The sequence below is a fragment of the Cavia porcellus genome, unplaced genomic scaffold (assembly GCF_034190915.1).
Source record: "Cavia porcellus strain 051 isolate PalLab524CR breed Dunkin Hartley unplaced genomic scaffold, mCavPor4.1 scaffold_20, whole genome shotgun sequence".
In the NCBI taxonomy this organism is placed as follows: domain Eukaryota; kingdom Metazoa; phylum Chordata; class Mammalia; order Rodentia; family Caviidae; genus Cavia; species Cavia porcellus.
Window position 1 is genome coordinate 50,465,294 of NW_026947503.1, and position 25,679 is coordinate 50,490,972.

Sequence of the window (25,679 nt, forward strand, 5' to 3'; positions counted from 1 at the left end):
CCTGCTATATCCGGACTAAGCCACACCTAGGGCAGAGTCAGGTGCACTGAAGTGTGGCGGTATTTTCTAGTAAATTGCTGCCTCAACTCCTGACTCATCTGAGAGCAGAAGAAAACCTTAGCCAATTTCCAGTAACACTGCTCAAAGTCCACAGTTTCCAAGTCATTCCAGTTCAAAACTTTATCACTTTGGAACCCGTCTCCTTCTCCCTGTGGTCATTTGCTCTCCTAGGTGTTGCATGGAGTGAAGGAAGATCATCAAAGAGCCCTGGTATCCCTGGGTGGAACTGAGTGTTTTCAGCAGGACTGGACACATAGATTTCCATGGAGACAACTCCTCCTGTTTAGAGTTCCAGGTGTGACCTCTCTCTGTGAGAACAGAATGGGCCATCTTTACAGGAAGGCCTCTGGGATAGCCATTTGGTTGGGAGATGGACCCGGAGGACTCAACCTATAGCAAAAATATTATTTTCACTGAAGAGCCTATATTTATTTGAGGTGGCTTCCAGTTGTGTTGCAAAGAGACTATCACTTATGTTGAATTTTTATTAACCCCTCTGCTATAAATTCTACCTGATCCTGGCAGAAGATTCCCTCTAACAGTAAATTTTTATTATTTCTAGGATGATTCAAATTTCAAGGGCTTTCTATTTGAACCGCACAACTATCTAGCCTGGGCACTGAGCAGTCTACACAGATGCTAACTGGAGAAGACTGTTTGCTGTCCTCATGTGTCCCCTGTGTCCCCTTGGGTGTGTGTGATCCTGGAGCTCTGCACCCTGGCTCAGAAGGCCTCTGCTCTTCAGCCTGCTGGTGCCCCGCTGATGCAGGCTTCTCTGTTTAGGCACAACATTCCCAGGTTGGGAACCAGAAACTCAGAATGTGGCTCAGTACTCTGTGTGTGATGAACTCCAGATGAGCCCGATGTGCGCAGAAGTATGATCACCACTGACCTAAACTGGGTGGGCTTTTCTTTTTACTCTTTTCCTTGCTCTTATAATTTGATTAAAGGGTTTATGGTGGGGTGGGGGCAGACAATTTTCAGATCTATCACATTTTCAGAAGGACATTGGCTAAGAGCACCTTGTGGAAACAAATAATGAAGCAGAATGACCGTGATTGGTGCTGGTGATCAATCCTAACACCCACTGGTAACATTCCACTAATTGCATATTTCTATTTAACATGAAATTTTAATGATACAATCTTAGGTCCATAGAATGGTATTCTAGATTACAGTTTTTTTAAAACTTACTGTATGAATGTAATGGGATAGTTCTTTTGTATTTGTATATTTTAACAGATAATTATTCTTTTATTTTGTTTTTGTTTTTTCTCCATTTGAAACAGGGTTTAACTATGCAGTTGAGGCTGGCCTTGAACGTGCTTTGTAACTCAGGCTGGCCTCAAAATTACAGCGATGCTCCTGCTTCCATCTGCTGAGTGCTGAGATTATAGAAATGAGCCACCACACCTGGTTTTGCAACAGATAATTATTTAATCTACAAGGATAAAGTGTATGAAAGGAACAGGTTTCAGCTGGGCTCGGTTTTCAGACAGAAATCAGAAATTATAATTTAAAATATTGTACAAAATCTCAAAACAAAACAAAATAAAACAAAGGGTACATTGAACTTTTTCTTCTGAATGTCATTTCTCCATTTGTTAATGACTCAAGGTCAATATTATGAATAATCATTGTTTGATTTATATGCAGTGTAGCAAATTCCCAGTCCCGTTTGGCTATTTCCAATCATCATTGGATTAAAAAGTGAATTGAAAAAACTTTTTAAGAGTGCAAAACAAAAGTAAACAATTTCCAAGAAAGAATAAAAAAGGAAGCTTAAAACATAAATTATAACAAGCTTCAAGGTTGGTGATTTTATGACAACTATTTAACAACTCAGATGCCTTTTATGTCTTTATTAATCTTTTTGCCAATTGTTTTAAAGATTCTGATAGAAAAAATTATTAAATCAAATATAAGTAAAACTTTTAAAAATCAAATCTCTTTCAAAAATAACAGGTTCAATTATTTTAAAAAGGTGCTACTTAATTTTTATACAACTTACTTACAAACTGACATGTCCTAATTACTATAGGTCTGTGTATCTCTCCAGACTTAACATTTTGTTAGATAGGATTCACCGGAATAAGACTGTATACGGAACTAGGATATAGACCAGCAAATGTAATTTGAAGAAATTTGTATTCATTTGACCACTAAATGCCTCACCTAATCAAAAATGTAGTTAACTAACCAGCATAGGTTGTCTTTTCTGTTCTCAAAGAAATAAGACAAAGCCTGCATTATCCACATGTATTTACTCCCTCATTCTGGCAGGGCTGACTCATTAAGCTGAAAAGACAGTCTTTCACCACGGAAAAGGAAACTTGTTTAAACAAAGCATTGTTAATCCCTTTGGTGAAAGCAAGAGGGTGCGTGGATGGTAATTCTGCTGTTTTGTTCTGTGCACTTATGCCTATGAGTCATATTTAGAAGTTACAGCATGGGGTCATTGTGCAACCAAAAATGTAAGACAAAAAAAAAAATTAAAAGTAAAACGGAGCTGGTGATAATTCCTCAATGATTAAAAAATATAAAATATTTTAATTGATGCATTATTATTCATCCTGGTCTACGCTGCAAGAGTATTTTAATGATGTACTAGTACAGTACAGTGTTTCACAATGTTAGGCAAATGAATTGACCTTTGGAGATGGTTTTGTTTCACAAACAAGTTGAAGACTTTGGTAAGGAAACCTGGATTAGATTATTTTTTTCATATTTCTTCATTATTGTTAATCTTGTTGTCTAGCACTGAGAACTGAACCCAGGGCCTCCTACTGCTAAGCACTGTTTTTATTTTTTAATATGTGTTCTAGTTTTGCTTTTCTCTGTGATCCATGGGGACATCATGGTATCGGTTTGCACTGTTCCAGGAAATTCTTAAAAAGAAAAGTGATCATAAATTCTCACGTGTGTTGACTGGCAAAACAGACCAATAGATATCCCTCATTGTGAACAAAGCAAAGAAAATGTTGAAACACAGCTGAGTTAATATGAAACTGGCCACTTACCGTAGACCTCTAGTCGATGTTTGACATGTGCTAGTTTCAATGCAATATGATTTGCCTGCAGTATGACTGTAATTGCTCATGGTAAATATACTGTCACTGTTGTCTTCTTATATGCTGAGATATATGTTCCTTGAAATAACTTGTATACTAATGAGAAAACTGCAGTCTACAAGAGTTAACAAGATAAAATAGGTCGAAGACGAAATATGTGAAACTCTTGAAGCCATAGGCACAGATTAAGACTCTCCAAACAGAATTCCCAATTGCTCCAAGAAGTAACATCAAGAAACAGTAAATGGGATTATACTAGATTAAGACCCTTCAGCACAGCAAAACAACAGAGTGAAGAGACAATCTACAGAATGAGAAAAAGTTTTGCCAGTTATTTCTCAGAGGAATAGTATCCAGAATACATAAAGAACAAAACAAAGTCTCCCTAAGAAGAAAAGATTCAGTCAAAACATGAACTGAAATAAACAGACACTTCTTAGCAAAAGTACCAGTGGCCAACAAATACATGAAGAAATGTTCACCATCTTTGATCACTAGTGAAATGCAAATTAGGACAACACTGAGATCCCATTGTACTCCAGAAAAAATGACTATCATTGAGAAATCAAATAGTAACAACAATCCTGGAGAGGCTTCAGGAAAAAAAGAAATATACATTTTTGGGGGAATATAAACTAGTACCACCACTGTGGAAATCAGATTCCTCAAAAAACTGAAATTAGAAATTCTATTCTATTCAGTTATTCCCTGTGATGGTTAATACATTGTGTCAACCTGAGAAGCTTAAAAATTTAACAAAGAGACTCAGAAGGGAGCCAGGTTCCTTACTTTGTAAACATCCTCAGCCTGTGAAAGAAGAGGGCACAGAGGTAGTGTGTGTGCTATACCTGCGCTTGGAGGATGGGGGTGGCCTGCTTACAATATAGGGGAGGAGAAGAGGTTTATTCTTCCCCCACTTTTGCTCTTGCTGCTTTTGCTGGTCCCCACCTTGAAGAGTTGCCCCTGTGCCGTGCCACCCTGCCTTGGAACCAGCTGATTATGGACTGAGACCTCCATAAACTGTGAGCTAAATAAACCTTCCCTTCCTTAATTTTGGGTATCTGGTATTTTGTCCCAGCAATGAGAGAAAAGTAACTATGGCATTCTCCTTCTAGGTATCTTCCTAAAAAAGTTAAGGACATCATATTATAGTGATATATATATATCACTGTACCAGCATAATTCATAATAGCTAAATCTTGAAAGAACCTATATGTCCATCAACAGATGAATGATTAAAGAAAATGTGATACTTCTACATAATGGAGTGCTACTTTGCCATAAAGAATGATGAGTTTGAGTTATTTGTCATAAAATGGGAAAACTTGAGACCATAATATTCAGTGAAATGAGTCAGATGTACAGGCTTAAACATTGAATGGTTTCTCTTATATGAGAAATGTAAATATAAATAAAGAAAAAAATAAAAGATAAATGATGGGAAACAGAGAAATCCTTCTCAAGCAAGAAAGGAATCAAGCCACGGAGGGAGAATAAAGGAGAAGAGGGCTTGAAGAGAAAAAAAAAAAAAAAAAAGAATTGAGATGTGTTATGTACTTATCCTAAATCCCTATGAGGAATATGGTCATTATGTACTGCAAACATGTACTAAAAAAATAAAAATAGAAAAAAAAAGGAAAAGATCGAGCGATACACAAAAGAGTAAGACAGTAGATTGGAAAGATGTTTATCTACGTGCATCTGCTGAAAACTTGACTGCAGTACTGTATTTGATCATTTGCAAGAAATATTTCCCACTAAGCCTGTCCCTCCAAGCGATGGAGTTAGAAATTTCTAGAAAGATAATGTGAGATGGATGAGAAGGTGTAGAAATTATGAAACAAATGTGCTTAAGAGTAAAATTAAAAAATAGACATGAAATTGATTATAAGCCAAAAAATATGGTACCCTGTGAAAGAAAACTCATGCGACATGAAACAATTCTCAAAGAATATATGCTCGCCAAGGTATACCTAAGAGTTGCCATGGTGTAAGAGGCAAGAAATAAGCTTCCAGACGTTAACATCAGTGGAGAGAAGGAGTTTTCTCAGAAAGGCCAATCAGGGACCCAGTCTACTCATTGGTGAGCTGATTAAAAGACTGTCCTGTATACTGGTAATTCCTCTAGATCATTTTCTCCATTGTGTTTCTCATGCTTTCCTATTTAAAACTGTAATTCTTATGTTCCTACTTTGCTGCTGTTTGGAGGCCGGGGATGGGCAGGGGATAACATATTGATTATTCTGCTGAAAGAAGTCTTGTACTTCAACCAGTGATCCTGAACTCTGAGCTGGATAGAACAGCCAAATCAGAATTTGGATTATCTCTCTTGGAAAGGGAATGAGTGTGTTCTCCTTGTGGTAAGAAATCTGCATGTAAATAGTTGGTTGACTGGAGCAAGCATCGTACTGGAGGTTGCTAATTGTCCACCAGATTCCATTCTGTCCTTCCTTTATGCAAATAGAGATGAAGGTGAGCATATGTCTTCTTTGGCAGAGATTACATTTCCCTAGAGTTCTTTGAAGATGACAGTGTAATCTGATTGCTTCCTTGCAAGTGCATTGTGAACACAATTGCTGGATACAACTTCTGCTTCACTTGTTTAAAGATAAGTGGAAACAAACAGAAGAACAGGGTGCCTGGAGGAGGGCAGAGGTGGACACAGGCTGGACCAGTTTTGGTGCAAAGCTTGAATTTTATTCTATAGGGAACAAATGAATTAAATAATAGTAAGATTTAATTTATACTTTTATAAAAAACCTAACCATGTGGGAACAGGAGGACTATTTCAGAGGAGTACTGCAAAAGCCCAGTAAACTGAGGGAAGCTTGGTTTAGGATGGTGGCTCTGAGGCAGCATGGCCACCTCCTGAATCTACTGTGAATTTTGAGTTTCACCTGCTCATGGGTTAGATCACGCTGGATTTCGCCATAGCAGAAAAGAAAGAGCTATTACCACTGCACCAGTTTAAGATCAAAATCAGAATTGCGGTTTAGGGAAGTGTGGTTAATATTAGAGAGTTAGGTTAAAAGGTAATTGAGGAAGAAAACAAAAAGAAGCCCAGGAATTAGGAGATGTGACAGTCCTCAACTGCGGGAGAGGATCCAAGGTCCTAAGAGTCATCCAGCACCTTCCACAAGGAACCGGAGGCTACATTAAAATTAATTGTATAGCTTTGTCTGTGTTTCACTGTCCTGACCTTTGGAAGAGTCTTTACTGGCTTCTGTAAATTCCTTACACATACAATGGGCAACTCTCGAACGGTCAGTTACAGCCATTTTTAAGAGCATGGCTCAATTAACCGCTAAGACATGAGGTTAATGATTGATGTAACGTAGCAGCAGTCTCTGAATTTGAACACATATTGGGATAACCTAGAAAATGTGTTAAAATACCTAATTCTTGAGCTTGGTAGGATGGAACAGGTAACCAAAAAGTGGTAACAACTGCTCCAATTGTTACTAAATATTATAACTTTATTCAATGTCATATTATAATTTAATTCATTGTATAATTATTTTATTTTATTATCTAAGCCTGTAATTTCTACTTTTTGAATTCGCTAAATTTTTTCAATGTTGCTTTTTTTTTCTTTCCTCAGTTCTTTCTATTACTCGCTTTACATTCAAAATGCAGCATGTTCCATCAATCAGAAAGGAATATTCTATGCAGAAAAGATTTGGGAAAAATAAGACATGAAATGAAAAGAGGAAACTTTAAGTGTCATGACCAGGTGTCTTTGGACTAGCAACTATAAATGATTGACCTGAGAATTTAAGGCCCATCACATATTTCTTTGTTGAGAACAGTGCTTTGCTGAGACCAGTACGATAATATAGTATTATTTTTTGGGTTTTGCCTTTTTGTTTTTGTTTTCTGGCTTGCAGCCTCTATACTAGATGATTTATATTTTTATTTTAGAAGACGTCGTTTTACATTATACTGTTTTTACTTTACATGCAGAAAATTAAAGCTTAGAAAAATAATGTGTTCAAAATATAGAGCGCCCAAGTGATAGAGAGTTTGAACCTAAACAGTATTTTTGCTCCTGTGTTTGGTCGGCTTAATCAGACTGCTGTGAACTCCTTACTCTGGGGAAACTGCAGAATGACTACACATAACTGAGTTTTTAACATCAGTATTAAAAATAACAAACTGTCTCAAAACTCATTACGTTAGAAAGGATTATAAAATTGCCTGTCTTCACTTCCTAATTTAAAGATGAGAAAGCTAAGATCAGAAGACATTAAGATAAAGGTCAAAGTCCAATCACTAGTAAGAAACTTGATAAACCAGTTCTAGTTTCCAATGTGGTGTGCTACGGTTTTAACAAAGCAAGCTGCACATTTACAAGGTTGTTCAGGATTCTCCATGGGTAAAACAGTTGTTACTGGTGAAGGAGTTTTGGCCATATAAATGAAATTTGATTTACAGTTTAATAAATAAAGCAGGTATAAAGGCTAGTGTGTTAATGCTAAAGTGTTAATGCTAAAGAGCAAAGATTATAATCTGAAGTCCCTGTAGTGGTGCAAAAACGATGTGAAGATTTTTCATTTCCCCCTGGGAGACTGACAGCTGGAGAGAGCTCCACCTCTCACCTTCACACCTTTGTTCTATATTGACACTAAACTACAAACTCATCATTGTGTGTGATAACCCATCAGAAACTGGAAGTTCCATAGTAACCTGAAGTATAAGAAAACTATCTGCAGGGGAAAAGGGATTTTATTGGAGCAGATGCAATAATAATAATTAAAGGCACTAATAATAATTAAAGAATTCAGTTAAGATATGGGCCGAAGCCAAGTCTCAGAAAAGCCGTTGGCTCCAGGCAGGCAGACTAGAAACACTGCTGCACTTGTGGCGCTGGGGAAAAACTCCAGCTGTGTAGAGGGAAAACAAAATGTCCTTGGCCTCCGAGGATGGGCTGGAACAGATGAAGAGTCTTTAACTATGCTGTTGGATGTGCAAAAGCACTGAGAAATTCACAAACTTAAGATCCTGGGACAAGAGCATGCATAGGACAGAAGATTAAGGAGAATAATAGCAACTTTTCCTCCTGCCTCTCTCTCCCCAGACTAACAACCATCAGGTAACAGGATATGAGGGAGCGTGGAAAGAAAGAGTAACCATACATGAAGCAGAACAGAAAGGAAATATGAAGCAGATATGGAGAAAATCCTTTTGCAAATCAGTCCCCACCTTACAGTAAGACGTCTGTAAAATAATTTGAATACTCTGCTTATAATGATAGCATCAGGAATTTTCAAACCCAACTCAGTTCCATTCCTAGATTGACTCAAAAATTAAGCAAAGGTCTAGCATAAGGCAAGATACATACATATCAATAGTTAATAACTATCTCAGTATACATATATATATATATATATCTCAATTTCTCTTTCTACACAAATACCTAATATTCCACAAAATTATGTCACACAAAATAAACAAGGAAAACCAACAAACCAACAAGAGAAAAAGCAGTCGAGAGAGCCAAGCCAAGAAATGATGGAAATGATCGGAAAGGACACTTCAAGGAGCTATGCTTAGTATATTGAAGGCTGTAAAGAAAAGGCTGGATAGCAAGTAAGAAGAGGCAGGCTATTTCAGCAGAGATGCAAATTAAGATATACAGCAAAATGGAAATGCTAGCAATGAAGAGCAAAGTAACAGAGATATATAGCATTCAAGGGTCTATTAGAAGACAACACAGCCAAGGAAAGAGATAGTCAGCTTGAAGACAAACCCATGAGCATCACCCGAAGTGAACCATAAAAAGACCCAAACCATATTTCCTATTTATTATTAGTGAAGACTGTGATGTGGCTCAGTGACAGAGTACTTGTCCAATATGTGCGAGTCCTGGGTTTACTTCCCAGGGTACTCAGATTTGAAACTGGAGCAGTTGTCAGGGCAAGGATCTTTAGCAAATGGGATAAATGCAATTCAAATTTGCTTTGCCTCTGTTGAATGTCTGAATGATTCCAGGGTGGAATCACAAGCAAGCAATTCTCAAATCGTCGTCATTACTAAATTAGAACTTGAAGAGCTTTCTTCTTGTTCTGCTTTGGATCCATTCAGAATGAAAATAGTATGCATTTTAATAGTATTTACTGATTTAAAAGATAATGCTTGCTTCTAAACTACTTAACAGTTTGGTTTCCTAAATCCTTGGCGTCTTCTTTACAAATAGCCTATGTCACTCTTTCCCATCATCTTATTATGGGCTATCAGTTTGTTCATTCACTAAAGAACGCTGGTGAGTATGCCAGCGAGCTTGGAGCTATGCTGTAGAAATGCTGTCCTAGGTAAGATCCCAGTGACTATCCCTTGCTAGACAGTTTTATAACTATATGGCTTAGCTATTCTATTTATCTTGGCCTCCTTTCCAAGGTAATAGTGGTGGAAATCTACAATTATAATTGACTGTATTCACATTGCTAAAATCCTTTTGACATACTGCCTTAATTATGTGAATAATGTGTAACCGTAACACACTCAAAAATAATAAAACAATGGAAATTTTAAGCACTGTTGAAACCATTTTTCACCAATTTTCATTTTGAGATTCATTGTTCATGAATAGAGTTATCTTGCCTTCATTGCTTAATAACTTTGAAGTATTTTAGTCACTTACTTAAATTCACCAATCTAGGGTATTGACGTATAATTTCAATTTAAATGGTACAGAGAATTAATGGCAGGAACTTCAGTTGAAATCCACCCCCCCCCCATTTCACAATATGTTAATACTGAAAGGATTTTGCCCCAGATGGGACACTGTAGCCCGTGGGAGCCTGGGAGGCGGAACCAAGGGGCTCTATCTTGAGGTCACCTTTCCCGCCCCTAGGCGATTTACCTGTGGCGTGAAATGAATACCAATGGGCTACCTGTGAATCAGGAATGCCCCTGAGGCACCACCCCAAACCTAAGCTACATGTGTGCCCCCACACCACGCGTCTGGTGGAGAGAATGCCAGACCCCAGAGGTTATGGAGTCTCTCCCCACATTCTTAAAATAAAGACCATTTTAATTTCATAATTCTTATCTTTTTAGCTGTGCCGAAAATTCTATCAGATGGTTCCCTTCCACGCCAAAAATTCTATCAAATACAGCCATTAATCTTGAGGTAAAAGTATAGAATTCTATCTACTATTTAAGCCAAAAGAAGTCATAAAAATAAACTACAAAAAGAACTCTAAATATACTGATCAACTTTTTTTATACAACCGAAAGTGTGAGGCAGATCTCTTTGGTAGAGACTATAACTTAATGTTTCAGATTCACATGCAATTTTTAAAAATTGGAAATTCTTGGACAAATGAGCTAGAATTTTATATTTGCTTAATTCTTGGTAATGTATAAGATCAGTTTCTTCTAAACATTTTAGTATTGGTTCTAATTTTTTTTTAACTGTTTTGCTCCCTCAAACTCCCTTATTTTATGATCACTTAAAGTAAACAAGACCACATATGAACCAGGTTGCATTTTACTGAGGGTATTTTTTATTTTATTTATTTATTTATTTATTTAGTTTTTTGGTACTGGGGATCAAACTCACGACCTTGCGTCTGCCAAGCAGGCACTTATGCCACTGAGCTAAATCCCTGGCCCTGAGGATATTTTTTAATGCTAGAGTAAAAGGTTTCCCTTGCTCGGTCCACAGGACAAAGATTTTACTTTTTTTTTTTTTTTTTTTTTTTAAAGCAGAAGAAGCCAAACTAATATTTGTCTATATGAAAACTGAATTTGGAAAGAATATTAGTCTCAGCCTTAGAACCTGAACACACGAATGGGAAAACTATGAGCTCATTACTTTTCTTGAACCTCTCAGAATACTGAGGCACCAGGACTAGGAAGAGACAAACAGAGACACGAGAGACAGTAACCGGTCAAAAGTTATGGTGACAGTTAAGAAGGGAAGTCATGAGGCTTCAGCTAGAATAGTTGCAGTGGGAAAGGAAAAAATAAGGAGATAGACTAGCAAAACGTTAGGCAGAAATCTAGCAAAGATTTCTTTTAGGAGAGTGAGGCACACGGGTGAACCACCAAGGACCTTCAGGTTGCTAGGCTGCGACAGGTGGAGAAGGGAGGAAATGCCAGTCACGGTAGGAGGGGATTGTGGGGTCGTCAACAAGTGGGGACCACTTATATCTAGATATCTGGTTTAACATCTCTCGCCAGTGTTTCGTTATATTCGATAACAAATAATTTCTTTCTGAATTAGTTTGCCCATCTGCATGCTGTGAACCTATGGAGGGTTTCTGTGAGGTTGGAGAGCTACTGCCTGGAAGGCGTCTGACACATAGTGGGCTTCAGGTGGGCAAGTGGAAAGTGGCATTCGCATTGCCATGGTGACTACTGTGAAGAAACAGTGCCATCCTAGCTATTAATTGGTAATGGGCACCTATCTGCACTAGAAAGGTCGTCCTGAGGTAGTGCCTCACCCACCGGGGCTGGCCTGACCCAGGGAGAGCCGGGCTGCCCATTTGAAGGAAATGATCACCAAGGTGACCCATCTGTGGCATCAGTCCTCAGAGGCTTGCTCTCTTCACCTGCTGTGTGATTTGAAGTAATTTGGAAGTGACTGACAACACGCACAGGGAAGGAGGAGAAGACAGGCTAAGGATTGGAGGAGGGAGTTGTCTGTGCAGGAGTCCGGGACGGTGCATTCCTGGGAGGCTCCACTGAGATCTAAGGCAGGGGCCTGAACGCAGGCTTCGGAGCAGCTGCAGTAGACAGGGTGTGGTATATGAGCTGCCAGCTGGAAAGGTGCAATCACCATAAAAAGAGGGAGGCTCCTGGGTAGGGCAGGCAGCAGGAGGGTGGAGGAGTGGGAGGGGCAGCACTGGGAAGGGACAAATGGGAAATTGCTGTGCCCAGCAGGGTGGGGCTCACCTAATAAATCTCTTGCAATTGCTGGAATCGGTTTGAGTGTCTTCCTTTACATTGCTGCTCCATTAAAGGCCCTGCTTCCTTTCTGTGCGGGCTTTCATCACCCCATTAATCACCTGAGGCAGCTGGACAGCTTCAGGATACTTGAGGAGTGAGTGGTACCCAGCAGTTGACTCTATCACTTGAGCAAGCATGAGCAGGATTGCACATCTCTGAAACACAGAAGATGGTCCTGGGAATGGACGAACATAATAGTAGGGTGGGACAGGGTGATCACTTGAATTAATTACATTGCAAAACTGTGGTTCTCGCAGAATCAGGTGCATGATATATACATAAGTGTATGTATTTAGGTTTTACTAATAAATGTCCAAATTTATTCAATGCATTACATTATAACCTATAGAATTCTGTGGTTGGTATGTAAAAAAAGAAAGAAGGAAAGGATCCATGAAGCAAACAGCAAAATAGTTGATGAGCTAGAACTGGATTATAATGCCAGCTCTGCCTCTTAGCTGTGGGATTTTAGGAAAAGTTACTCAGCCTCTTATTAGCCTTAGTTTCTTCACCTATCAAAAAGTTGTTATAAGGTTGAAGTAAAATATGCAACATAGTTAATATATAGCAGATAGTTAATAAGTGACAGCTATTTTTACTTTTTAAATTAATGCTGATTTGTTTTTCTTATGTAGTTATCTCCTATATCTTTGCAAAGCCATTGTGGCAACATTGTGATTCTAATTTCCCAGAGGAGAAGAATGAGGGTAGAGTGGTTAAATTATTTGGGGGAAATCATAAAATTTATAGGTAGCAGAGCTAACTTTGTAGTTCAGGTGTTCTGACTTTCACACTGGTGTCCTTTCCAAACGTGATGTGGAAGATCTAGAGACACAAAAGTAGAAAGCGAGGCTGCCATTCTGCATGTGCTTCACGATGCAAAGGGAAAATTCCTGCATGCTGTACCTCTGTAAAATGGTGTGACTTTTTAGAAAAGTATTTTAGCCCATAATATTTGCATGTATTATTGGGGTACAGTGTGATAATTCAATACTTATATATACTGTATAGAGACCAAATAGGGTAGTTAGCACGAAATTATGTAAACCTAGATTAAGTGCAGTCCTTTTTATCTAAAAAGCATTTTCTGAATGCTTTTGACCCTGTAGCATTAAACTTACAAAATGTTCCCTTGTTTCAGGGGAGAGCCTTAAGAGACAGGTATATAATTGATGTGATCATAGATGAGCAAAAGTAGGAAAAAGCAGAGAAAGGGGTTGCAAGTGGTAAAGACTCTCTCAGCTCATTCAATAATTATTTTGAAGAAACAGTTGTCTCTAAAGATGCTGCTCATTCTACACATGAGATGACTCATGCCCAGGTTGCTTGTATGTTAACAAAGATAACCAAATAGTAGGATCCCAGGAGGTTGTGTGAAGCTTCTCCATATATGAAGGAATCATCCAGTCTAATATATTTGACACCCACATGACATCTGTGACTTATAAGTGTCTTCCCTATCCTGATTGTATTATCATACTGGTTAGAACTCATTCTTTTTTTTTTTTTTTTTTTTTTTTTTTTTTTTACAAGAAAGCCCAATTTTTAAGTGTTGCTATCAAAACTTTGAACAAATCTTTCTTTGGCATTTTATGGTTTTTTTTCCTGGTCTCTTCTTCAAATGTAAGAAACTTAAAACTTCTCTTGCTTTCTTACTATTGTGCCTCTCCTGTAGCCTTCAAGGAAGCTGTTTCTCTTTGAGAGATGCTTTCCATTTACTTTGGCCATTCCAATCTCTCTCTTCATTAGGTCAACATTCTTTAAAGAGTAGCGTGAAGGTCATCCCCACCAGGTAGCCTGTGCTGTCTGGCACCATGAAACATAGGTGTAGCATCCCTGGTGTGTCCTTCCTATGCACAACTGCTGTCCTTTGCCAAGGGACTCTTCATACACTGCACTGTGCTAACTGGTGTGTCTACCAAACAGGTGAACTGTTCCCAAGGAAATGGATCACCCTTCTCCTGATCACTGTTTTCAGCCTCAGACTAACATGATGTTTGGTATATGGTAGAACAGGCTTCTTATAAGTACTTGCTGACTGAGTAGATATGCATAAAAGTATACTTTCACAATTTGTGAAATCGACTTCTCTAGAAGGAAATAGAGTCAATGGCAGAGCTTCCCAGAAAATTGTATTTCATCATAGTATGAAATAGCTGACATGTATGACTTAACTCTGCATTTCTCATTTTGAAACAACAGTCACTTTTGAGAGTTCTGAGTATTTGTGCCCAATTAGGAAGTACGAACAAGTGATACTAAAAGTCACAGTAAATGACTCTTGTTTATAGGTTATGACTGTACCAGTCTAGAAATAAATGATCTGATTGGGGTTTTCTTTATCAAAAGCAGTATATGGTGGAACATGAAGGGAATGATTTTTTTCTGTAAGAAAGAGAATGAAAATATGAATATCTTTTAAGTATAAATTAAATGAACATTTTCTTTGGTGTATGTACCTGAAACACTAAATCCTTGCAACGTCTGAGACCCATGTAAGTTAAAGTGCTGCTTAGTGTTCATTTCTATTTACAAATCCACAACCTGAGGCCTTTGGGATGTCAGGAATATTTCAGGGATCTTTGCATGTATTGAGAGAATGACTATGTCACAGATGCTTATGTGTGCATTTCTTTTGACAGCTTTCCATATGGTGCTATGTTTATTTTACAGGAAAGAATGCTGAAATACAGAAGAGTAAAGCAGCTTGCTTTAGATTGTAAAGTGAATTGTGGCATCTGATTGGTTTATGCATTTCTGTTTTTTGTAACATCCCAAAGATAAAACAACTATATTTGTGTTAGTTAAGCCCAGGCCCCCGAGCTCTAGCTTACTATTCCATACTTATTCAAACAAGTACAGATGTGTTTCTAAGCAAAACCACAATAGACAATATAATTAATGTTATCAGAATGGAGTTTTGAACAGAATATCTGGGTTTAAATGCTGAGCAAGTTACTTAACTTTTCTTTGCACTTCAGTTTTCTTATATGAAATAAGAATTAACTAATTTATTGGGCTCTCGCAAGGACTAAACACATAAGCCCATAGATATAGATATAGATATAGATATAGATATAGATATAGATATAGATATAGATATATTGTTTAACTCATCACCTAGCAAATACATCTCCAAATTAAATAATATATAACTTAATCATCTTTTTCTATTATTAGTGGTTTAGTATCATTGCATTAAAACAATGCTTTATTAAAGAAATAACTTGGATTTATGTATGTAATCAGCATATTAACTTATATAATATGCTCCTGAAACATTTAAGTCCTTCGTTCAAGACCATTAGTTAGTCACTCACATGTTAGAATTTCTAAAATACATGTGGGTGGTAGAGTGAAGTTTCAATTTGATGGCTTTGGTATCTGCCTGGGAATTTGGCGTAGCACATTTCCAGGTGTGTCTGGGTAGGTCATGGACATGTGGCCTTAGGGTTTGTGTTTAATCTTTTGCAAAGTTCTTTCTGATACTGATTTGGTTGTCAATCATGAACTGAATATCTTTGCTCTGACATCTCTGGTCATGATATTTATTCCTTAGAACCAGCCAATCATGGACTGAATCTCCTGATGCCATGAGCCAAATTAAATCTCTTTTTCTTTACAATGTGAGTATCACGAATTGGGTCTCAGTAAAGAGAAAGCTGACTAACACATAAAACTGGTACCAGAAAAGAGAGATCATTGTCGTTATTGTATTCAATCATGAGATTCAGGAGGCTTTGAAACTTGATTGCTAGAAAAATTTGGTAAAGTTTGGAGAATCTGGTGGAGGAAGGCTAGAAGATTGCAAACAGAGATGGGCAATTCTGGTTAGCTTGAGAGGCCAGCATGCTGATAGGAATGCAGACAGTGAAAGCTATGCATAGGAGGTTTCAGTTGAGCTCCACTGGCAATTGGACTAAACGCTATGTGTGTTAAACCATTTTATATTTTTCCCATGTCCTGAGGTTTTTCAGGAGACTGGAATTCAGGGTGACAGAGTGATTGATTTGGCAGAGGAAATTTAAAGGCTGCCCAACATTCTGGCTGTAGTATTTACACTGCTACCTGTTTTTAGCCAGATTCATAATGAGAATCAGGGCCAAAAAGTAGAATAGAAGGATTTGAAAAACCTAAATTTGATCCCCCCAAAAACTCATGTGTAAAGTTGGGGCCAAAGGAGATATGGTTGTTGAAGAGATTAGATTCGTTAAAACAAAAACAAGTATTTTGTATGGCAGCAAGAAAAAAATGCCTTGAGGGCATCTCAGGAATCAGCAAGACCCCACTCATTACTGGTACAAGAATGCAAAAATATAAATATTTTATTTGAGGATAGAGTGCCTACAGCCCCTGCTTGCAAAGGGCTGCCTAGAGAATTTACTTCCTGTGATTTCCCCATGCTCAGCCATCTAGATACTAGAGATTCCTGCTAAGATCCAACTGGGGCTTAGCTACTGCTCCTGGTGACAGTAGTTCTTGACATCATTCATGTGATGCTGGTTATATCTACATGCAGAATGCAAGAAATGTAGAGTTAGGAAGGCTTTTAACCAGATTTCAAAGGTAGAGACAAGAGACCTGAGACCAGACAAGAAGCCCCTGAGAGGGTAATGTGGGAAATTATGAGAATGAAGCCAAAGATGCAATGAAGAGTCCAGGGAGAAAAGTTGCAAGTGGTGAGCAGAGAAGCCAAAGAGAAAGGCCGTGTGGGATGCAACCAGCAAAACGATAGAGATAAGGCTGCCAAAATCATCTGAAACTCACATCTCACCACCACGTGCTCTGAGTGTCACATATGGAGATACAGGAGTTAATATTTGCCCTGCTGGTTTGGGTCTTGCTTTGGTTTAATTCTTTTCTATCCCCCTTTTCAAAATGGAAATATTTACTCTCTGCCATTTTGCCTTGAGTTTATGCAATGAAAAAAAATTTACAGTGGTTCACAGCTAAGAGTTAGCATTAAGTCTCAAAAGAAATTTTTACTTCAGTTTTTGATGAATCTTGGAACTATAGAGGCTTGGAGAAAGACTTGGAGGAATAGTATAATTTAAGGAGATGTATTTGAGTATCAAGTTGACAAAAGATGGGATATTGTGATTAGAGTGATATGCCAATTTGATTGACTTTGGCATCTACCTGGAGATTGACAGAACAACTTAGTTTGTCTGGGTAGGTCATGGAGGTGTAGCCTTGAGTTCTCTGTCTTGTTCCTTACCCCTATCCCTCTGTTCTGATTCCTGATTACCACAGACATAAATATCTTTGCTCTATCATAACTTCCTGTGATGTTCTCTTAGAGTTAGCCAAACATAGAACGTCCCCAAAAACTGTGAGCCAAATTTAAAATCTCTTTTAAATCATGACACTTAGACCAGTGGAACAGAACTGAGTCCAGAAATAAATGCATACATTTATAGTCAGTTTATTTTTGACGTGTAACTTGTTAAGTACATACAAAGGAATAGGACACTCTTTAATAGATGATACTGGAAAAACTAAATATTCATATGTAGAAAGATGAAATTAGTTCCTGATCTTATTTCATATACAAAAATCAACTTAAAATGGATTGAAGACTTAAAATCAAAATCTCAAACTATAAAATTATTGAAAGAAAACATAGGGAGAAGGCATCTCGACATTGGTGTGAGCAGTTTCTGGGTCTGACTTCAAAAGCACAGGCACATAAACAAAAGTAGACAAATGGGATTATATAAGAATGAATAGACTTTGTGCATCAGAGAAAACAGTTGACAGAGTAAAGAGACAATCTCCAGAATGGATGAAGATACTTGCCAACCATGCATTTAATAATGGGTTAATGTCTAAAATATATAAGAAATTCAACTGAATAGTACTAAAATAAGTAACTAGATTAAAAAATGGGCAAAGAATCCAAATAGATTTTCAAAAGAAAAAAATTAATGGTTAACAGATATATGAAAGAATATTGAACATTGTAAATAGTCATGGAAATAAAAATTGAAACTAAAATAAAATATCTATACTTGTTAGAATAGCTATGATCAAAAACATGATAAATGTTAGTAAGGATGTGGATAAAAATGGAACAGGGCTGCATTGGTGAGAATTTAACTCAATGAACTCATTATGGAGAAGTATGAATATTTCTCAAAAAATTGAACATAGAACTGCTATGTAGTTAAAAAAAACTCTTTACTGTGTACACAAAAGATGTAAAATCAGTGTGTTGAAGAGATATCTGCCCTCCCAAGTTTTTTACAGTATTATGTATAATAGATAAGATATGGAATTAAACTAATGTTTATTAATTAATGAATGGACCAATAATATTATCTATCTGTCTGTCTATCTATCCATGTATCCATCTCTATTCAGCCTCAGAAAGGAAGACAACCCAGTCATTTGTGAAACATGGGTGAACCTGTAAACATTAGGTTTGGCATGGAACGACAAATACTTCATGATTTCACTCCTATGCACAGTGTAAAACAAAGCAACACAGAAACAGGGAGTAACATAGTCATTCTTAGAGCCTGGGGTGGTGTGGATTTAGGAAACATTAAACAGACACAACTGCAAGTGTGTTTAGGTGGTTAAGATACATGACCATATTACTAAGTTTTTGTTGGATAAGTGAACACAACTGTTTACAGTTTCACTGTTTGAATGTCCACTTTGTATACTTAATTTTGTAACTTGATCAACTATTTCTAAGATGACACTATGTAATTTATTAACTAGTGATTTCTTACTGTTTATTTTTTTTGAAATTCTGTATTACTTGTACCCTTTTACTGTTTTGTTTTGTTTTTCTCTTTAAATAAAAAATTGTTGGGCAAGATAAAAATTTCTAAGAAGATAGACTTTGTAGGTTCCCCAAAACAATGATAAATATATGAGGTAATGTATTAAATATATTAACATCCATTCTACAATAATACATGTGTATCAAAATATTAGGCTGTATTTGATAAATATACACAAATTTTACTTGTCCATTAAAAAAACACATTCCTTAACCTGCCATCTATATAATTGTCCTCCTCTAGAAAAAAAGTACTGATTCCTGGTCCCGCCTCCTCTTTTACTGGAAGAAGCCTAGCCAAGCATTGCTCTTTAATTCCTGCTCTTCCAATATTGCAAATTTTCCCTGGTTAGGCTTTCATAATCTTCCATACTATCTGAATAAAGATAGCTTAGATAGACTGAAATTAATTCCAGGATACTCTTAAACTATAGGAACCTCACAAATTTATGAGAACAATAACAAAATAACCCACTTAGATTTTTAAAAGTTTTTATGTGTGTACTCTTTTAAAAGAACACTTCACATAGAATACCTTTTTTCTTCCTCTTCTTTTTGAGACAGAGTCTCACTGTGCAGACCAGGCTGACCTTGAGCTCACTTTGTAACCCAGGGTGCTCTCAAACTCACAACGATCCTCCTGCCTCAACCTCCTGAGTGCTGGGACTGCAGGTGTACACGACCACGCCCCGCTCATATAGTACCCATGGCATAGAGTCAGAAACTTCTTCAGTTAGTGAGAGTCACAAATAAAAGCAATTTTACCACTAGCTTCTCTTGTTATGTAGTTTGCCTTTAACTAGGTCCCCTGGAGGACGTTTCCTGGAGGAGTCAAGAAAGCGGTTTTCTCTGCTGAACTGTGGGTCAAAGATAATGTGAACAGAACTATCAGTTCTCAACTTCCTAACGTGGGCAAAGGTCAGACAAACAAGACAAAGCTGATAGTATCAAGGTAAACATAAGGTTTTTGATATGGATACCAGTCTCTAGGAAGGCATTAGGAAATCCCATTGTGGTGAAACCACCCAGCTAAACTGCAAGCAGCAATCAAGTAATTCCTGACTATCTCAGCCAGCAATCAAGACTTTCCCCTGGGATTGCTCTGACTTCAGAAGACAAAGAGACAAGTCCCAACAAGGAGGAGCCATGGCTTGGGTGCCGGGCAGAGAATTTGACATACACAGGTGTGCCAAAGCCATTTGAGCAGGACACATGGGAGAGACCTCGAGGTGACTTCCACAGCCCAGCTGCTGTTTCTTTCTTGAGAAAGTGGACACTGGTCTGAAGTCAGAAACACGAAATACATCCCTCAATATAAATATTCATCACTCCCCTAAACCTCACATTTTTACTGTTGTCGGACAATTTAGCTTTTATATAATCTGTTTTGGTCATGAAAAATGTTTCATAATGTGAGGTGCATTTAGTAAATGTATGTTCTAATGTTAACCAAACTATTAGCGCCATACCTACAGATGGTTTGCACTGTACTTAAAGAATATATTTTGCTAGATAAGAGAAGTGGCTGATTTCTCTGATATGGCAGTGATATTTGTCATGTCTTGGGAGGTTTCACAATGTATTCAACTGTTGTTAAGGGAGCATCAGAATTTAGCTGCAGTCTTGGAAGAAAATCAAGTGCTACTAGTATGCTTATACAAATCTAAAAGTCGGTGTCAGATTTGTGAGCTCTTTAAATCAGGAAGATGCTTCGATCTGAAAAGTAAGAACTCAGGAGAAGGAACTGCGGCAATGTCGTGAGAGAAAATCTTAGATCTGTACAGCAAGCTCAGTGGGGAAGAAAGAGCATGTCAACGTGACCGTCATACTGGAGACAATTTTTATCAAAATACAAAGGTAATTTGCAATAAACAATCAGATTCTTGCTGAATGATTCATTAAGGAGGTGACCTTGGTTCTCACTCAAGTAAATGGAAATTAGAGACAACATATGCAAAAATGCTCATCAAATTTACTTGAAGTTATTTATCACAAATAAAACACAAACCTACTTCTTTTTTCTCCATTGTTTGTTCAATATCCATGTCATAACATTAAGTAGGAGAGGTAAGGTATTGCTGTGGGTCTTTCAGAGTACGAGAGAGGTATTATAGACAAAGGAAATTCAATGGGTTGAAGAAATGATTTTTAATTTTGTCCCCTGAAATTCTAGTAATCACTGATATATATTTAATTTAAAAATATTTTTCAGTTGGACAAAAAAAAATGAATATGCATAACATGCAGTTAACAGCAATACATTAGGAGAGAATATAAAAACTTAGAACTGCCTTTATCACAAATAGTGTTTTTAGCTTGAAGACAATCCGACCAGTGTGAGGTTCTGGGAAGTTAAAAAGTGCTTCCCAAATGAGATGTTCCTGAGACAATATTTAATTTATAGTTTGTGAAGTTTATCTTTTCCCATGGTGATAAGTAAGGAGAGACCAGTTGGAGGAAAGCACAGGTATGTTTCAGTTGAGACTCTGCCAAACGTAGTGACTCACCGCGTCCAAATCAGACAGGTGTGACACGCTGAAAACAGTTCACTGCACCCACCCTGGAAACTGTTCTTTGCCTAAGCTCAGCACACTGAAAATTACTTTCTAGACATGTCACATGTCATTGTGAATTGTCAAGGAAACCATGAAAATGCTGACCAAGGCAGGGGTTAAGTTATTATATGACTAAGGCTGGTTTTTCTAATAGACTCAGCTGTGAGTGTCTGGGTATTTGTGTACATGTGTGTGTTTATTTAGAGAAGTAATCTTTTTCATTTATGCCTTTTTTATTTGCTCTATATTCTCTTAGTCATTAATATTTATGCTTATTACATGATCCATCCATCTTTTGATAAAAATTGTAGTAATTGTTTCTGTTTTTTTTTTCACATATGACTTATAGGATTATATAAGTTAAATAAATTATAGCTTAAAGGAATTTTTGAAACTATACCATTTAAACTCCTCATCTCATAAATGGGAAAATAGAGGCCTCCTCTACCATCACATAGGGTTGGTCTTTAGTTAGCATCATATAGCAGCCCAGACAGAAATCCAGTCTCCTCTACTTATTTAATGACTTTTAAGAACAGAATAACTTTAAGAGGTATATAATACTAAATATACCTTACAAACTACTGTTAATGAAATCTACTGAAACAGTCGGCATTTAGGTTTAAATTCATGGTTTCCCAGCATGGCTGTGCATTAAATCATTTAGAATATCAAAAAAAGCAACCAACAAAATAAAATAAAAGAGTTAGTACAGATCTAGTGGCTCAGAATTTGGCAAGACTGAACCAAAGTATTAGCATGTATAGAAAATTCTCCCTAATGTAGTATGTATAGATCAGTGCTGAGAAACCAGGCTCATGTCTACTTTTCAACATGATTGGACAGAAAGTAGGCTAAAGTATCCAGCTAAAGTAGCCACCTACTGAAGAAATACCACCATAGGAGTATAGTTAAGGGAAACTCCACCAGTTTTAATTTGAAGCTATTTCTTTCCAGCCTCCCTCTTGTCAGTATTTCATTATGGTATTTGTAAAAGAACTTCTGAACCTACAATATTATTAAAAGGCACACCCATTGACTTTTGCAAGAAGCAAAAGGACTACTAAAATATTTTGAAACAGGAAATTAGTGTTTTGAGTAAATCCTGAATAAATACCCAAAAGAGTTTAGTGAAATCTACTTTATTAATTTTTAATTTTTAATAGTAGAAGTGTGTAACCATCTCTGTATTAATTAGTATGAAGAAAACCACAGAAAGGGGGACAAAGCATCTTGGGCCATGTTACTGATGAAATGGCAACTCTGTTCTCATGAAAGTCAGGCAAAATCATAGACTATGCTCGATGTACGTAGGTGACATTTTGTCTTATTACCCTCAGTATGCCAGAACCTTTTCTGTGGTCCCAGTTTGTGTTCCTGATCATGACTTCAATGAACTACCTAATTAAAAGACCAAGAAAGATGTCTCTGACTGTGTCATTTTGATATTCCAATTAGGTCAGAGTGTAATCATTTGAATCCTAAGGACATCATTTAATGTAGGGAACACATAGCATGCTCTCTGCTTAATGCTCTTCCATTGTCCTGGGGCAGCATGTTCCTGCCTTTGGAGACCCATTCTCCTTTCTTTTTACCTTGTACGTGTGGAGGAAGTTTTAATCATAATATTTCATCGGGTCACAGGAGTAGATGTATGACTCAAAAATAGCAGCACAAAGTCTTCCTAAGATTATTTCAGTTGAGACATAGAAAAAGACAAAACATTCCACTTCTCTCAGTGAAGGCACAGGAATATTTATTGTAGGAATGAGTGTCAGAAAATGGAGGGGACCCCAAAAGGCCATACGAGTTTCCCTGCAATCTTTGAGTCCCTTTCCTGGTACCGTCTTCAGTTCTTTGCTTTGGTGAAGTGATGGGCTTTTTCCTCCGGTCTCAGTAGTATGGATTGGGTTTCTACATCTTGTGACTAAAAGAGCTTTAATTCAAGAAGGGCAAATCCACACTCTGCCTTTTTTGTGCACTGTACTTGGGGAAAGCGGGTGGCAGAGGCACCTTTACTGTCAGCTGTGCTCTCAGAAACTTTTATGGCTGGATACTCTCTGGAAAAATAGAAAGACAACAAGGACAACAGTGCAAACTTCTTAGAGAATGTCAGATTAGGCCAAGAAGGACTGGAGAGAGAGCAGACCTTGATAGTCATTGTGCCTTATATTTATGATTTCATGCAAACATAAAACTGCAACTATTCTTTAATAAAATAAGCCTAATATAGTTTTCAGTTCAAAGTAACAGTGATTTTTGGAGAAAGATTCCTAAGCTAAATTCATTCTTCATATGTTTATTACGTTCTGATAGTACCTTAGTTATGGTTTTCCTCCATTTACAAAGATGTTTGCCTTTTGACTAATTATTTTTACCAAGAATTTCTAACTGATTTGAAATGATCATTGTTGTTGCCAGCATCTCACTTTAATCCTGTATTATCTATAATATTAGCTTGAATTTATATTTGAACTAAATAGTTTCTAACTTTCAAGTAACAAGACTCTCCAAGTATGTTATATTCTGAGCAATTATAACTGTCTAATATATTTGCATTCTTTAGTAGCTGATAAAGTTTCACTTGTGATATTCACAGTGTTGGATAGGTGTATTATGTTTTTATTTATATTAACTCAGTTGCCAAAGCCTTTGTAGTTTCAGTCTCTATACACAAATAAATAAAAAAAGTCATAATAAAGTCATAATAAAATTGCTATCATATTTTTAGAGTTTGCTAAATGTATGTTATATTTCTTGTATCAGATAGAGACATGAGTAATATGTTGTATGACCATAGGTGATGCTGACTCTAGGTCAATTTGAATTTGTGATCTGCATGAGAAAATCTATAGGAATGTGTTTGCATTTTAATCACTGAGTACTTATTGAAAACAGACTGGATGCGATGCTCAGCACTTGATATACAAGTTGTGGAAGAGTAGAAATGTGTGTAAGGCATGAATTAACAAGCATAGCATCATCATAAAACACAAGGCCTGAGGTATATCTCCCATTCATTTTCATTAGAAATTCAAAAGAGGAAAAATACAGGCTAAAGCTGCTTGTCTAGAAAATACAAGGATTGTGCCTTAAAAGAAAAATACAACAAAACCAAAAAAAAAAAAAAAAAAAAAAAAAAAGAAAGAAAAAGAGGCCATTTGTGAAAGTTTCACACATAGTTTTATGATGTTGTTGCCTCCTGGAGTATTCATAACATGATGTTTATTGAAAGCACTGATTTGATAAGCCTCACATAAAAATGTACTTGTTAAAAAGAACAATTTAAAGCAGAGAGTGGTGGCACACACTTGTAATCCCAGCACTTGGCAGGCGGAGGCAGGAGGGTCATTGAGAGTTCAAGATCAGCCTGGGTTACACAGTGAGTCCAAGGCCAGCCCAAACTGTGTAGTGAGACCCTGTCTCAAAAAAATAAAAACAGACAAATAAATAAATTTGTGCTTTGATTGTTTGATCATTTTTTCATACCTATATCTTGTAATCTGAAGATAACAATATGCAATATATTACTGTATTAATCTATTATTGTTTTGAAATTTTGTATCATTATTTTTTATTTAAAAAAATATATATATACATGAATGAGATAGGCAGAGAAAAGGAGAGGGATTTCAGCTATCTGAAGTAAAATAGTATCTCATAAATAATAAATAATATCCATATATTATTTATTATACATAATATCTTGATCAAATGCTTAATTTGCCTTTACATGACTCAACCAATGACAAGCAACTCAGTATTTTGCAGGCTCCTTGTCCTACCATAGTTTAATCAAAATGTTCTTCATGTTTAATTGACATTAACCTGAACAGAAACTTCGGCCTCCTCTGACAATCGGACCTCCACAGATCCTAGGATGCTCCTTTAGTCTGACGCTCATGGAGAAGAGCCAAGCTCCCACCTTCCCATCCACCACAGGATTGTTAATATCCATGTAGCTTCCTGAAATACGTAAACACCTGTAAGTTACTGAGGAAGAGGATGCTTCGACTTTCTTATTTTTATTTGGAACCATCCATGCTGGAGGTTTTCTTTGTAATGTGATAAAAGAAAAAGAGAAACAATGGATAGAGATTTTAACTTGATGCTTTCGCAGCTTGCAGACTTTCTGTGCTAGGTAAGCACTGATGACTGTGCATTCATCAGTAAACTTAATTTCCTAACAGCACTGTGAAATTGGTATCCATCTCTGTATTTTGTGTGAGAAATTTGAGGCTCAGA

At 37.0% G+C, this 25,679-nt stretch overlaps 1 long non-coding RNA gene across 1 annotated transcript; it reads left to right on the forward strand.

The window, feature by feature from the left end:
• Nucleotides 1-223: 223 nt before the first annotated feature.
• Nucleotides 224-1,618, forward strand: LOC134471876 (uncharacterized). The gene is made up of 3 exons (XR_010041582.1): nt 224-355; nt 623-961; nt 1,350-1,618. It is a non-coding gene; the product is annotated as an uncharacterized LOC134471876 (long non-coding RNA).
• The last annotated feature ends 24,061 nt before the right edge of the window (nt 1,619-25,679 follow it).